At 47.9% G+C, this 12,037-nt stretch overlaps 1 protein-coding gene across 3 annotated transcripts in view; it reads left to right on the forward strand.

Annotated features, from left to right (window-relative positions):
- Positions 1-12,037, forward strand: part of STYX (serine/threonine/tyrosine interacting protein) — a 323,362-nt gene that overhangs the window by 81,595 nt on the left and 229,730 nt on the right. Inside the window, exon 1 of one of the 3 annotated variants that reach the window (XM_085626840.1) lies at positions 7,017-7,122. The exons of the other annotated variants lie outside the window; for them this stretch is intronic. The gene's annotated coding sequence lies outside the window, so the exon portion shown is untranslated. Of the gene's footprint in view, positions 1-7,016; positions 7,123-12,037 lie in introns of those variants that run through there. 3 annotated transcript variants of the gene reach the window in all.

The following is a 12,037-nucleotide window of genomic DNA, read 5'->3' on the forward strand; positions in this document are numbered from 1 at the left end:
CCACTTCACCATCACAGGACCTACCAACACTGGCACCATGCACCCCAGCTCCCCGTGCAGAACCTGGTAAACTATTTCGGAGGACCAATGTAAAAACGCTTTCAACTCCCACCTCCCCGAGACAACATCCAACCCAGAACTAGCTGCTAAGAATTTCTCCCAGTGGATCACAGAATGCGCTGGCACAGTCGCCCCACCAAGCCAGCTAAATCCGAAGGACCTGCCTGAAGAGTTCACTGTGAAGCTGAAAGCTACCAAATGCAACTGCCGGCAACTAGAAAAGGGGTATTGCACCAGTTAAAAAGCTAGGAAACCATACCACCTTTAAGGCGGCACTCAACCAGTACCATCGCCTCCTGAAAGAAACAAAGAAGAATACCCTATCAGACTGCATAAAAGCCAGCTCAAATTGCATCAAGGAGCTCTTCGCCATTGTGAAACAGTTCCTCCTACCCTACAGCCACCAAGAATGACCTCACCATCTCCCAAGAACTGTGTGACACCCTGGCAGACTTTTTCCATGACAAGATTTCTGCCATCTACAAAACCTCTGAACCCCAACCCTCCTCCGTGGACCGCTGCAGCCTGCTTACACCCATGAACATAAAGAGGATGTGGCCTAATGGTTAGAGCGGTCGACCTCGAAGCTGGAGAATCTGGTTCGAGTCTCGGCAGGGACGCTCAACATCCTGTGATGCCAGGCAAGTCACTTCATCTCCCCAAGCCTAACAAAACGAATGTGTCAATCAATCAAAGCATTTGTAAAGCGCACTATTTACCCGTGAGGGTCTCAAGGTGCTGAGGGTGGCGGGTGCTGCTACTGCTCGAAGAGCCAGGTCTTGAGTAGTCTTCTGAAGGTCAGTAGGTCTTGGGTCAGCTGTAGGTGGGTGGGGAGGGTGTTCCAGGTCTTGGCGGCGAGGTGGGCGAAGGATCTGCAGCCGGAGGTCGCTTTTTGGATGCGGGGGACTGCGGCGAGGGCGTGGCCGGTGGAGCGGAGCTGGCGGATGAGGGTGTAGAAGCTGAGTCGTCTGAGGTATGCTGGTCCGGTGTTGTGCTTTGTGTGCGTGGGTGAGGAGCTTGAAGGTCCTCTTGTGGACGGGGAGCCAGTGTAGGTCTCTCAGGTGGGGTGTGATGTGGCTGCGGCGGGGGATGTCAAGGATCAGACGTGCGGAGGCGTTCTGGCTGCGTTGCAGCCGTCTCAGGTGCTTGGCCGAAGCTCCAGCGTAGAGTGCGTTTCCGTAGTCCAACCTGCTGCTGACGAGGGCCTGGGTGACCATTCTTCTCGTTTCGGTGGGGATCCACTTGTAGATCCTGCGGAGCATGAAGAGGGTGTTGAAGCAGGAGGAGGAGACGACGTTGATCTGTTTAGTCATGACGAGGGTGGAGTCGAGGATGACCCCTAGGTTGCGTGCGTGGTCAGTGGGTGTTGGAGCTGTTCCTAGTGCGGTCGGCCACCAGGAGTCGTCCCAGGTCGAGGGGGTGGAACCGAGGATGAGACCTCAGTCTTGTCTGAGTTCAGCTTCAGTCGGCTATTCCTCATCCATTCAGCGACGGCCTTCATTCCTTCGTGGAAGTTGGTTTTGGCGGTGTGGGGGTCTTTGGTGAGGGAGAGTATGAGCTGGGTGTCATCGGCGTAGGAGATGATGTTGAGGTCGTGCTGTCGGGCGGCGTGGCGAGAGGTACCATGTAGATGTTGAACAGCGTTGGTCTGTATGTCTGTAACGCAACTGGTGCTCATACAAAGCACTCTGATACCTTCGGGTCGACTTCGCCCTGCATAATCTCTCCCCCCCCCCCCCCCCCAAATAACCTCAAACACTTGAACACCCACTCATAACTGAAACCACGATCTCTATCATGACTTTGTGCATTTGGGAGCACCCACGGACCCCTATTCCCACCACATTTTCAACCTTGGGAGAAAGACGATTGGCGACAAGCTCAAGAAAGATCTGAACACCTCCATCACCTTGGTCGTCGTCTTCCCTGAGGACTGGAATCCTGTTGAAGTGAGGCCCCTCCTGAAGAAACCATCCTCTGACCCAGCAGAACCGAAGTACTAATGGCCGATCTCCCTGCTACCCTTTCCAGCGAAGGTTTTCAAGAAGGCAATACACCAACAACTCACCAAACACCTGGAACACAATAACCTCCTGGTCCCCTCTCAATCCGGCTCCTTGCCAACGACAGTAACGAGTCAGCCCTGATCGCAGCCACCGACGACATACGGGCGCTCCTGGACCATGGCAAAACAGCAGCCCTCATCCTCCTGGACCTGTCAGCTGCTCTAGAAACTGTCTCACATCACATCCTGATCAACAGACTCCACAACATCGGAATCCAGGGAGATGCCCTCAAATGGATCACCTCATACCTCACTGGAAGAACACAGAGAATCCTTCTCCCACCATTCACCCCGGAACCCAAGAAAATAATCTGTGCATCCTCAAAGGATTGTCCCTCAGCCCCAACACCATTGATTTGCATGGACACCTTGTGGTCTGGCTGAACTTGACCCATCCCCCACCCCAAAAGACCACACCCACAACCTCTGCATCATCTTGGACAGCAAGCTTTCTATGAAGAAACGGGTAAATTCAGTCTCATCTGCTTGCTTCCACACCCTACGCAATCTCAGCAAGATCTTCAGGTGGCTCCCAGTCCATGCCAGAAGGACCGTCATGCATGTCCTTTGTTACCAGAAGGCTGGACTATGGTAACACACTCTGTGTTGGAATCACTGCACACGCCTCCTGAAGAGTCTACAGACAATGCAAAACTCCGCTGCAAGACTCATCCTCAACCTCCCCAGATGGACCCACATCACACTGCACCGTAAAACTGATACACTAGCTACCGATCTAGAAAAGATGTCAGTTCAAGATGCTTACCCAAGCATACAAAGTCCTACACAACGAAGAACCAGCATTAATCAACAAACGCATGTGCTTCCACCAACCAACCAGACACCCGCCTCCCTCTTCCTCGCTGTTCCCCCCCCCCCCCCTTCCCCGGATCCACCAAGGCGACAGTGGTGGATACTCCATCTCACACCTTGTGACCATCGCTTGGAGCGACTGTCTCCTGCACCACCAGACTGCCTCCTCGCTCCAGGAATTCAGGAAAGGACTCAAGACCTGGCTGTTCAAATAAACAGATCAAACAGAAGAATATGATGGACGGAGCGCTGAAACTTGTCAGACACTCACCCCCAGTCACAGATCTGGGTTGAATCCATCATCGTTCTTTAGCGTCACTTTGCCACCCAGTTCAGACCCAGCCATATGCAAAACAGTCTTGACCCTGTTCCTCATGGGAACGTCCAGCCCGAACTGCCAAGCGAGGTCTTCCCTGGACCGGAAACGAGCATCCTTGGACCAATTTCCGGGTAACACCCCTCATGAGCCAGGCTAGCTTGAATCCAGTGGCAAATTGAGCAAGGCATTCCCTGCCAACTTAGTGCGAACAAAACAAACCCAACCTTGATGCCGCAGCTAGCTTCTCCAGCACCTTGAGACCCTCTCAGATGGTTTGCCTTGCTTTATAAATCCCGATTGTTATAATTTCCCTTTGCTGTAAGGAGCTCGCCATATGGGTACACGCCATTTGAATGGGATTGTGCGACTGCTTTACGCATGCAGAATGAAGTATGCCTTTTCCAAACTGTTATTGCCTTCTTATACCTTCCAATCCAGATATTAAATTTCAATGTTGCTGATTTGGATGGTGAATCAAGCTATACATTGTGATTTCCCTCACTGATATGCTATGAAGGATATTTATAAAGCACAATGTTCACCTAAAGGTCTCTTGGCATTAACAGAAAGATGGAATGCCAGAAAAGTAGAGTACCAGAAAATAGTTTGAGAACAAAAAGATTTTGAGACGTTTTCTGAAACAAACAGGAAAAGAAATAGATTATGAGGAATGGGGCAAATTATTCCATCATAAATTCAATAACTTGATGCATGCCACCATTCCATATTATAAAGATATTTTCTGTATATCGTTGCCACAAAATGATGTTTTCTATACATTTTATTTTTTTAAAAATCTGTTTTTATTAGTTTTTCAAAACAATTACAGGAATTTGGCTTACTTCCATATGAGTTCATTTGTCGTAACACTCATTGCTAATAACAGTACATATCAAGTGTGAAAGGCATAGCTGTGTAATAGTTTTTAGAATGTTGACTTCATCAAATTGTTCGTAAACCCCATATGCAGTTTGGTCCTCGAACATAGCTAGATACAGCCCACTATACCGAAACCTGAGTACATCAAAATATCCCTTTAGGTCCCTCAGCCGAATCCATGTCTGCTTCCAACAGATAATAGTGAAACAAAACAAGTGAAAACTCAACCACCTCAACTTAGACCAGCTCCACTATGCATATTCCTGTCTCCGCTACCCTTCTGTTCCCCCCCTCTCATGTCGCTGTGCAGTGACTTAGCTGTTGCTCTCAGTCATGTGCCTAGATGCGCTTTCTCGTGGTGTCCATTCTAGATGTCAGTCGTGTGTGGAACATTACGAGTTCACTCTGGCAGAACCCCCGTTTCCTGCTCTGAAGGTGTCCCCGCCCGCCGGCTCTCCCCCCAAGTCCGTCCCCCCAACATGCCTGAGCGCCTGGAGCAACTCCTCCCACTGTGCGACTATGGGCGTCTTCCTCAACCCCAATGTTTCCTCCCGTCTAATGGCGGTCCCCTCCGCTCCAGCCCACGCGGCAAGCGAGTGCCTCCATGCCTGCGGATGGGGTGGGTCCTGCGCCTTCCACCTCCTAGTTAGGAGGCGCTTCGCGACTGCAAGTCCTAAATCCAGGAACCGAGACGTCACCTTGGTGGTCGGCGTCCTGTGGAAATGGTGCAGCAGGTGAACCGTCCAGTCAAAGGGTATGTCACGACCTGTTATAATGCGCAGAGACTCCTTGATTGCGTGCCAGTATGGGTGTAATTTTAAGCAAATCCTGTGCACACGTGACAATTTTATTAATGAGATCACAGAAAAAACAACAAAGTTCAATGAACAATGGAAAGATGTTGTTTTAATTCAAACGATGTCTTTCATCAGTACAAAGGGCGCCAGCCGACACGTGTTTCGTCAACAGTAGAAAAACTGTGACTCTTCAGGGCACGATGAGCAATGTCACGAGAAAATAATGAAAAGCCGCCGGGATCAAAAGTAAAGCGGTCTCCCATGGGTCGGTGCGACCAGGAAACCAATGGGCTGTATATGACGGTGCAAGGTAGAAGATCTGTCTGCCGCACTTCGGCAGACAGATCTTCTAGATCTTCTGCCCTGAAGAGTCACAGTTTTTCTACTGTTGACGAAACACGTGTCGGCTGGCGCCCTTTGTACTGATGAAAGACATCGTTTGAATTAAAACATCTTTCCATTGTTCATTGAACTTTGTTGTTTTTTCTGTGATCTCATTAACAAAATTGTCACGTGTGCACAGGATTTGCTTATAATTGTTCTGGTATGGGCTTTTGCCCACACCTTATACAGGGGTTTTGGGTATTCCCCTGACCTGTTTGCACCGTTAAGCATTGGTTCTTTGTTCTTCTTACTTCATCTGTCCGTTTATCTGCCTTAGCGCCATTTATCCTGTCTCCAAAACCCTCTCTAGTCCATATGGGTGTAATTTGCGACAGCTCCACAGCATGTGTACTAGGTCAGCCCCCGGCTCAGCGCGTCAGTGCGATGGAAGTATCTATTGAGGACCGCGGGGGTAAGATGCGCCCTGTGTATGACGAACAGCTGTATCTGTCGGAGGCGCATATTTCTGGGTATACGCACCGGGCCTTTCAATATTCGTTCCCATTCTTTATCCGCCAGCTGTATGATGTTTTCTATATTACTCATATCTGAGTAAGCACAGTACCTATTCCTCCCACCAGTCCATGAATACATTTGCATAAATGGGGTGAAGCTAAAACTCTGTGTCGTCGGCATGACTGACTACATGGAGTTCTAGCTTCATCCGTTATAAATGCAGGCCTGCAAAGAAAAGAAAAAATAGTTTTCCGGAAGGATAAACTGCAAAGATGTGAACAAAGCGAGTCTCGATCACTCTTCTTGTAGCTTTCTGTACATAGTTCTCTCAAACATGAATGTTATTGTTTTAAGCATATCTCTTAAGAGTTTTTACGTATATTGGGCATCTTAATAGTCTTGCGGTCCTAGTGGAAATGGTAAAGGTTACTTTAGTCAAAATACACGTATTGGGGGCGTGGCCAAGATGGGGTCTTGGTAGGGTACTGTTGTCGCTCTCCGCTCCCGCCTGGCATATCCCCGCACTTTTGATGACGGGAGGGGGCACAAGAGCCTGCCTGGATCTTCCCTGGGTGCTGTGCTAAACCCGAGGGGTCCGCAGAGGGCCAAATCTCGGTTCCAGAGGCTGCTATGGAGGCAGCGCGGGGCGGCCTGGGGAGAGGCGATGGCTGTCTGGAGGCCGCACCCGTCTTTCGGATGCGGCCTCCAGACAGCCATCGCCTCTCCCCAGGCCTGGACACGACTCTCGCGAACCCTGGGCCAGCAGGGCGACCGCCATCAGCACGGCAACTCGGAAGCCGTGGCTGGCCCTATCCGGAGAGGGACTGCATCGACTCCAGCAGCGGTGGGCCCGGGCCGCGCACACTACGTGAGGCCCCAGTCGTGCAGGCCTGAGCGCGCCCAGCCAGCGGGGATCGCTGAACGCCTGAGCTTTCACCTGTGCGGGCTGCACTGAGACCCCGCGCGGCCCGCCATAAGCCAAGCTCCCCTAGAGCAGCTGGAGGGAGCACCCAGAAGGAGGAAGCCCCCGAAGCAGCTGCCGGTGGCCTCTCGAGGCCCGAGGGAAGTGTACTCAACGACCACTCGGCTACCCCTGAGGAGACGCCCTATCGATCCGTCCTGCGCTGCGGTCCTGCCGTGGCTCTCTAGCGTTCAGATGCACAAGTGGCTCAGGGTGGGGGGACCTGGATGAGCCCGCCTGCCTGTTAGCTCCGATACTGTGCTCTTTGTCATTACAGAGGCCCTGAGGAGACCGGAACCCAAGCACGGGACTCATCAGGAGCGGAGATCGGCGGTGAAGTGGGGGCAGAACAGACCTGCAGCAGAGGGGCCCCAGAAGCAGTTTTCGGGTAAACGTGAAGGCTCTGAAATAGCCTTTCTGATTATGCCAGGGCTCATACCATAGTAGTGTTTGAATACTTGTAATGCCCTTATTTTGCCACGTTTCCGCAGATCTACATACTGGTGCTGATGGTAGTGGTATGATAAGAAATACTTCCAGGGTTAGAACGTCCTTTTGAGTCTGTGCAAACCTACTAACTTGCATGTTTTAAGGGTTTTCAACAACACTTCTCTTATATTTTCCCCTACTGAGAAATGTTGGAATTTTACTTCTGACAATAGCAGATGTAAACCTTCTTTCATAGTTGGGGAAAAAAGTGGTTAGAGGGAAACACTTGCAAACAGTCAGATTTTCGCATGAGCAAATCTACACATGCTACACATGCAAATTTGCTCATGCTAAAATGTAGTTCACAAATATTTTCTAGGAGAACTATTTCTTGTCCTACTTCTGTAAATTCTCCGGAATTCAGGAAAGCTGTATAGCTGCACTTAATGCAGGGACATATACCATGGGTGCACTTTAGAGATTTTCTTAAATAATTGGGCCCCTCTTTGGGTCTGGCATTGACCATGACCTTTTGCGTTAATTAATTAATCTCTCTGTCTCTCTGTCTGTCTCTCACAAGGAGCATATCGGTACACAAAGTTTTGTTCTGTGGCAGTGTGTGCTTTTTGAGACCAAAAATGTTTTTGCTTTTCTCAATGTTTGTTATAATGGTGAGGGCCCAGCAGCTCCCACACAAATAAGGTTTTAAAAAAAACATGCCAAAACAATTCACAACACTAAAAAGCTGACAACCAATTTCAGACCTTCTGGCTTTGCCAATGCTTGTTTATTTTTGTTTCCTATAATCTTATTGAAACTGGTTACACTGATTTTACATTATGAATATTTTTGGGAAATACTAGCATGCATCAACACATACTAAATGCTGCTGCCATGAAATTGTACCTGAAATTTTACAATACTTTAGCTAAATGTTTTTTCCTGCTTTAATTTTTTTATGAACATTTTATTTTGAAAGCAAAGAATCGTCGATCCTGCTTTCAAGCTTCTGAAAAGATTTGCCTCAAATCAGAGAGCATTCTGGGAGAATTATACAAAGCCTCATATTGCTAAACTTTGAAAATGTGTGTATACATTTTTATACTGGAACCACTGTCAGTAGTGCAGTCAGAGCTTACAACATTTACTTAGAGCGCTCACCCTAATAATAAAGGCTTTCAATTAATGAACCATAAATACAAGTTAGAGCAGCATCAACATATGGACAAAAATATTACCTTAACTACAGACAGTGTCCTTCCCTGATCCATAATGTGATACTGCAAACTGGCAGCCAAAGGTTTTGGGCCTACTTGTCCCAAGGACAAAAAACACATGAAAACTTGTTGCCCTTGACCCCAAACAATATGTCCTGGGCGTCAGGCTATAGGAATTCCACATCCCTGGGGTATGAAGTTTTTCTTTCCAGACCAGTAAGACGGGATTTGTGTCAAATTGATCCTTGATTTGGCTGTATCACTGGGCTTAAGGAATCCCACATTCCTGCAAAAAGCAGATGTCTCGGTTCTGGGTTGCCAGAAAGCGCATCATGCCAATGCATTCCGACCTGATCCTTCACACTTGTGACATTCAAGGTGAACAAAGACAGCCATTTTCCATCAGTGTCTGGGTTAAAAATATTGCAGGAAACTGAGCTAGTGATACATCAATGGGTGGTTTGGGCCAGCTGCAGGTCCGCGCTTCCCACTTTTTTTTTTCTTTGAGGTTTAAGTGAGAACCTCGGTCTCTGCTTCTGGCACCCTTGGTCACATGATGTTTTCATTTCCTGCCCTGGTTCTAGTTTCTGCCAGTCTATTGATCTGCGGGGACAGCCTTTGCAGTCAGGTTTTCCTGGAGTTCTTTTTCTACTTCTTTTGGGGTGTCCTTGTGTCGTCTATGTTGCCCTCTTCCGAATTGATGGCAATCTGTTTATCTGCTTGGGATTAGTAGTGCTTTGTAGAATTTCTCATTCTTTTATATTGTCCTCTTCCTGCTTGTACTTGGGCAAAGCTGGTCTTCTCCTCTTCCTTGGGTTAGAGTTTTGATTCTATCAATGTCCGATGTGCTTCTATCTTCTCTCCAGACTGTTGCGCCTCTTCTCCTGTTTATCTCTCCCATTCTTCCACTCTGTGCGTAAATTCGGGGATTTCATCTGGCTCCACAGTTCTGCCAGCTGACCATCGGCATCTGTTTCTTCTTTCTTCCTTTTTTTCTGCCTTCTTGGCTTTGCTGATGTCTTTGGTGTTGATCCAACTTCAGCCTCCGGCTCTGGCTCCTTCTGGGATTCACTGGATTGTGGTGCTGCTTTCCTCTTTGCTGGTTACATCTGGGAGGGGTTCTCCTGCTGGAGGTGGGAGCTCGGGTTGAGTGGGTTGTTCCGTTCTTGGAGCTGCTTCTACCGCAAATGCTAGTGCTCTTCCTCCATCACGGGTCTGGCTTGTGGTGGTCTTGTCTCTTCTGTGTCCAATTTTCATGGGACATCCTTTTTGGTTTGCTTAGTTATCTTTCCTACATCTTCTCTCAATGCGTTTGAGGGTGTCCAACCTTTCATTGTCCCACTGGAGTCTGGTGGTTATGGTGTTTGGGGTTCCTGCTACCAGTGCTGCACAGGTCTGCTTCCTTTCTGACTCTGGGCATTGTAAGTAGATGCATCCTTCTGCATATCTTCTTCCCAGCACACCAGCTAGCTTTGTGTCTGGATGCTTTGCAGATCCTGGATCCTGCAGAACTTCTTTGGGTAGTCCTTGGCTTTCTGTCCCATGGTGTTGCACTTTCAGCAGGTTAAGGGTTGATGTTGGTACCTGATCCTGCAGTTATCCGCGTCAAGTGAAAGCTTGGCAGTGGGTGCTTCAAGCAGTACTTTACTGCTGGTCTTGCTCCAACTCCAGGATAGCTTGCCAAGAAGTGTTCCATATTCCTCTCTTGTCCAGGACGTTGATCTGTGCCTTCAAAATGGCACTGTTTCTTCTGAGCAAGAACAAGGTTGGTTTTGTCTGAGGTGTGGGGTGAAGGGTGTCATTGCCACCATAATCCTTTTTTCTGTGGACGTTGGTCTTTATCTGTCATGCCAAATGTTTTGCACTGGGTCTTTCTGGTCCAGAGAGAACGACTGAATGGCCTCAAGGATCCATATTCTGCTCAGGAGTAAGCATTTCGTAGCTCAGAGAGTTACTAAGCAAGTTCACAGCAGAACTCTGGTCATGGTAGACCTTCCAGTATTTCCTGAAAAAAATGCTAGGGTGACAAAGGACAGGAGAAAGATTAGGTCCTATGAAGAGACTTGATAGCTCATCACCTCTGCTCTTGGCACACCAGCTTGTGTCACCCCCTTGTCCAAGAAGAAATCTCTATCCAACTGGCCACACTCCTTGTTCCTCATTTCCCATCTCGTTACTTGGGAGTGCCGATTGGATAGTGTATACTGACTGAACAGTTTGGGGGTTCTCACCTGATTGGTCCCTTCCTTGTCTGCCCATTTCACATTGGTTACAGCCTCATGGTTGCAACCAGTCTTCCTAGTACTGGTGCTGCTTTTCTTTGAAGGATATACGTGTCCAGCGCCTGCGCTACTTTCCCTTGAGAGTTTGGAACAAGGCGTCTGGTCGTCCATTGGTTGGGGGGCGGGGTATGGCGGATTTCTTGTTCAATGATCGTTGGGCATCAACAGCCAATTGATTAAGACTTTTTTGTGGGTTTTACCTGTCTGAGTAGGAATGAAAGCTGTATTACAGATTTATCTGGTGGGGTGGGGGCTGCCTTTAGGGTTACCTGAGTTACCACCGGAGCAGACATTGTACCTCCCAGCAGACCACACTGTATCTGCTACCTGAAGCACTGTGCAGGGTTCCCAAGGTTTAGAGTGGAGGTTATCGGTGTTTCCACCCAAGCTTGGATCTTATATCCAAAGTATTGTGTACTCTGTCAGGCCGGTTACAAGGGTTAGGAGGAGTGCAGTCCTTCACCATCAGTCCATCCAAATGCCAAGAAAAAGAGCAAAACCTAGCTCAACGTTGCCTATCTGACCATGTGGTCCTTGGGGTTGTCTATTCTATGCCCTGTTGGGCAACTGGAATCAGCACAATTAATCCCTTCCACTGTCTCTGTAGATTTCTGGAGGCCTTGTCTAGTTTAAAATGAAATTAATACTGTTCTACTTTTGTTCACCAATTAAGTGGATCCAAAAAATAAAGCCATAGATACTGCACTAGAACTTGGCCAAAAGGCAGAGAAATTATCACATTATATAGTATAGTTCCACTCAATTTACATTTAAGGCTGAACGCACTTGAACATACAAATGACAGCAAGTACCTATTTATATGGTGATACCATCACAAATACTGCACATTTCTCAAGTGATTTATTGATGTTGCATTATGGACTAATCATCATAAACCATGTTTGACATTTATTTATCCGATACGAAGCAAGTGCAAATTATTGGAGTTACAATAGTGTAAAAGCAAATCTTTAGGTTGAATTGAGACTCGCTTAGCTATGTGAATCACATTTAAAGGAATTGCATCTGGGGCTAGAAGGACTCCTAGTAATGACTTGAGGTGGTATAGCTTGTGAGCCTTGAAGCTATTAGCTTAGACTCAAGAGAAACACTTAATACCTACTTTAAGTATTGTTTCTTTAAAAAAACATAAGCGGCGAGGGGCTGCCCGAACAAGTTTCAGAAGGTGTGTGGGGCAAGTGGCTTAATTTAATACCCCCTAGATGTGTCTGCTGTCCTCCGAAGATACGGGTAAATGGTACTGTAACTTTATCAATATTGAGGGTTCTGTAATTTGTTTTGCTCCCTCTTCTGGAGTTGCGATGCTGTGGTTGCTACTTATGGCGATTATGTACCGATGCTTATGTGCGCTGAA

The sequence above is a fragment of the Triturus cristatus genome, chromosome 9 (assembly GCF_964204655.1).
Source record: "Triturus cristatus chromosome 9, aTriCri1.1, whole genome shotgun sequence".
Lineage (NCBI taxonomy): Eukaryota > Metazoa > Chordata > Amphibia > Caudata > Salamandridae > Triturus > Triturus cristatus.